General features: G+C 44.8%; 1 long non-coding RNA gene across 1 annotated transcript in view; it reads left to right on the forward strand.

Annotated features, from left to right (window-relative positions):
• LOC106820408 overlaps positions 1 to 3,034 on the forward strand; it is a 7,028-nt gene extending 3,994 nt beyond the window's left edge. Inside the window, exon 2 of the long non-coding RNA XR_001395620.1 lies at positions 1,964 to 3,034. This is a non-coding gene — a long non-coding RNA (uncharacterized LOC106820408). The remainder of the gene's footprint in view (positions 1 to 1,963) is intronic.
• The last annotated feature ends 1,011 nt before the right edge of the window (positions 3,035 to 4,045 follow it).

Genomic DNA, 4,045 nt, shown 5'->3' on the forward strand with positions numbered 1-4,045 from the left:
TCTCTCTCTCTCTCTCTCTCTCTCTCTGCCTCTCTCTCTCTCTCTCTCTCTTTTCTTTCTCTGTTTATCTTTCCCCTCTCTCCCACTGTCTCTCTCTGCCCCTCTCTCTCTCTTTCTTTTTACTCTCTCTCTCTCTTCTCTCTCTCTCTCTCCCTCTCTCCCTCTCTCTCTCTCTCTCTCTCTCTTTCTCTCTCTCTCTCTCTCTCTCTCTTTCTCTCTCTCTCTCTCGCTCGCGCGCTCTCTTTCCTTGTCTCTCTCTCTCACACACTTTCGCTCGCTCACTTTTTCGCTTTATCTCTCCTGCCCCTATCCCCCTCCCCCTCTCTTTCTTTCTCTCCCCTGTCTTTCTCCCTTCTCTCTCTCTCTTCCTCCTCTCTCTCTCTCTCTCTCTTTCTCCCTTCTCTTTCTCGCCCCCCACTCTCTCTCTCTGCCCCTCTTTCTCCCTCCCTCGCTGCCGCTCTCTCCCTTTCCTCTCTCCCCCCTCTTTCTCTCTCTCTCTGCCTCTTTCGCTCTCTCTCTCTCTCTCTTTCTCTCTCTTCCCTCCTCTCTCCCCCTCTTTCCCCCCTTTCTCTCTTTCTCATTGCGTGCGGTGTGGTGAGAAAGCGCGAGGCGTGACTGAAATCCGTAGTGAGAAATACTCTCATGTAAGAGCAGCACGTCGACAGCTGGAGGATGCCATCTGGCATCACCATCACCACCATCACCACCATCACCACTGCCGACCTTGAATAAGGATGTGTACACAGGATACATTTTTAGCCGTAGAAAATATCGATTCACGTATAGGCGTCTCTGGTAATTATCATACGTAAATATTTTAGATCATCGCGTATATGCGGTGCAGTATGAACACGTTGCCAGGTCTGACTAGCACGGTTTATGTGGATCGGATTCGTTTCTTGCACGCGTTAACAAGTACCTAGTACACACGTACACAAGTACCTAGGCACTTACTTCAAAGGAAAAACAAGTGACACCGTTAAAGAAGTGCTCTGAATTAGAAAGTAAATTTAGCAAGTACAGGGCGATCTGTAACGTTAGCAAATACTAGCTGGCAAATATCTACGCAAATATTGTCGAAAAACGTGCGTGATTTGATGACAGCTTTCCATAGAAAAGGCTCTCTTTCCGAAAGGTCAATTAGAGAGTCAGGAACGTACGTACCTTGTTGGACCGCACAGAACATATGTGGAGATATCTGGCGTATTCTGGAAGCTTTCCGGAGCGGCAAAACGATGACATGCCTCAAATGCTTGTGGAGGATAGCTTGGATAACAGCGGTAAGTATCAAAGACGTCTATTATGTCTCTCTATAAACGGTGGCACACAACAGCGAATTTTATCAAGTGACGATTGATACATTCAACATACGCAGAGCAGTATTAGACCTATATAATTATATAGTTCAAGAGCGGAACTAAAGTAGTTGGTCGTTAAACGTTTGCTCAGGAGGGAGGGGAGAGTCCTTGTCAGGAACATACAAGTACTAATATTGGTCAACTTTAACCGTGTCTTTATGATGTTTCTGACAACGGTCTCTGAAAGATTAGTAATGCAGTGTGCTTAATTCTCATCTCTTAATTTCGCCTTGAATGCAATGACGCTGTCGCTTAAAAACCTTGAACCTTCGACAATCTAGGGGAGGGCAAATTTTTCAGGTGTTCTACAGACACTCGCAAAAATGAGCGGAAACAATAAATTGTTATAATGTGGTTTGAAACTTGCTAACAACACACACACACACACACACACACACACACACACACACACACACACACACACACACACACACACACACACACAAACAACCTAAATTTCGTGTTACCAGGGCGTTAATGTCACACACGACAAGCTAACAGGTCGCGCGCAACTCCGTTATTTTTAATCTTCCCTGCATCGCTACTCGCTCAACCGGTAAACCTATTGGTTTTCCTTGCAAGACGTCGAGTGAAAATGCAGGCAGGTTTACACTGTGTTCCGATATGCATCACCAGCTGCAGCTGCTGCGAGCAAGCAAGTAGCTTTCCTGGGTTCCGTGGTTGTCCGTTCTCGTATATATTGTAATAGCATTGTTGTTAAATGTTCTCGTACTGAGAGATTACTGCCAGTTGTGATCATAGATACGAACCGTAAAGTGTCACAGATTACGCATATTGTAGAGGCTTGCTGGCGAGTCTGTGATTCACTTTACACCCTGTATAGCAACAATTCCGTAGTGGATCACCCGATAACTGCCTCTAAGTTGCGTTTTGCATAGGTTGAAATTCGTTGTACAAATGGTGTATTAGCAGAGAATTAACAGGAATTTAATTTGCGCATATTTAGCAGGAGGTAAACTCGAAATACCTCGTGCGTGGTCATTGTGTCTGCATCGGTGTTCAATTCGGCGCATTGCCAGTAGAAGAAGGAGAGAGTAGATATAGAGCCAGTTAGAATTGGAAATGCCTAATTAGTGTCGAATGCTACTGCATTTTTCTTTTTTCTGTAAGATACTGTATATTTGATCATGTTCCATTTTGGATGTGAATGGCAAGGATGTTTTTGATCAGGTTGCCACGGAAGCAACAGCATAACATCAAGAGTTAATAATACCTCTTATTATTAAGTATTAGGTTTATTAGGTATTATTAGCTCTTGATAACGTGTGTGTTTCATGCGAGATTAGCCGGTGTTAAATTGTCGGTGTGCAGCAAAGCTGAACACAGCTGTAAGAGACAACTTCTACTAGCATCTTCTTGAGTTACATTTTCATTAACCAATTAATTATGACGAAGTGTGTTTTTGATGCGTAGTTAGTTGATCAGCGGTTCTGTGGATAATGTTATTCACCGGTTGTTATTATCACAGTTTTGCCAAGTTTAGGATGACTAACCATGCTATACTACTTGTATGTTAAAGGCGAAACAAGGGTTACGTCAATTCATGATAAACTTATTCAACGCGTAACATTGTCTGTGAGAAATATGTGTAATTAGTGTACAGGCTTTCTAATAAATGTACTGCCTGTACGAATGGCATGCAGTACGACCAGTAATGCTGCTGTTTGTTCTCGTGCATTTTAGTGTACTTTCGGTTTCGGTACGGGTGCGTGCGTGTGTGTATGCGGGTGGGATGCGTCTATGCAGGTGCGTGCGTGCGTGCATGTATGCGGGTGCGTCCGTGTGTGCGGGTGCGTGCGTGTATGCGCGTTCGTGCGCGTGTGTGTGTACAAGTATAGGGGACTGATTCGCCCGGGTCTGTGCTAGTGCGCGTGAACGCAGATGCTGTTTCCCTGACTCGGCTGCTGTGCCTTGTGCGATCGAACGTGCATCAGTGCCCCCTATGTTCTTTTGCATTGTCGTTGAACACTCGCGACTACAAAGTTTGGCTACCAATAATAAAAGGTCGTAAGAGATACTCGACTTTGGCACGAGCCACGTCTAGTCTGTGAGTGCGTGCGTGTGCGCGTGCGTGCGGTCAGGGCAGGCTAGTGCTTTTATGCGCGAGCGCCTACTGGCGTTCCAAACAAGCCCCTCGTGTCCATCATCAGTTTTCGCATGAGAGATTTAGAGAGTATACCGGACCGTACCCAGGGTACGTCCCGGCAGTACTCAGGGAGAAATAGACCCTGACAGTCTTACTAAGCTCTTTGCTACTAGTAGGTCTCAGGGGAGAGATCGTGAATATAGAAATAAGTTGTGGATATAGAAATCAGTTAACCGTTAACGCCTAACCCTAACGCCTAATGCCTACCCCTAACGCCTAACCCTATCCTATCGCCTATTCTAAAATAAAACAAACAGTTAGCCTCAAAAATAACTTAAAAAATAAAATAAATAAGAGAGCAAAATCAGCCATCAGAGGCCGTTCCCGTAACGATCACCTATCTCTCTCCCGCTGTGCAGAAATTCCTTTGGCTAGCAGATATTACCGGTATTACCTATGGTATTACGTCGTCATACCCCCATCGTTCCGCTGTTCTAGCATATAATATATATTTATACATATATATATTATTAAAACAAAATACGCCTCCGGACAATCACCCGCCGGAACCATTAACCCA

Source organism: Priapulus caudatus, unplaced genomic scaffold (genome assembly GCF_000485595.1).
Source record: "Priapulus caudatus unplaced genomic scaffold, Priapulus_caudatus-5.0.1 Scaffold41, whole genome shotgun sequence".
NCBI lineage: Eukaryota > Metazoa > Priapulida > Priapulimorpha > Priapulimorphida > Priapulidae > Priapulus > Priapulus caudatus.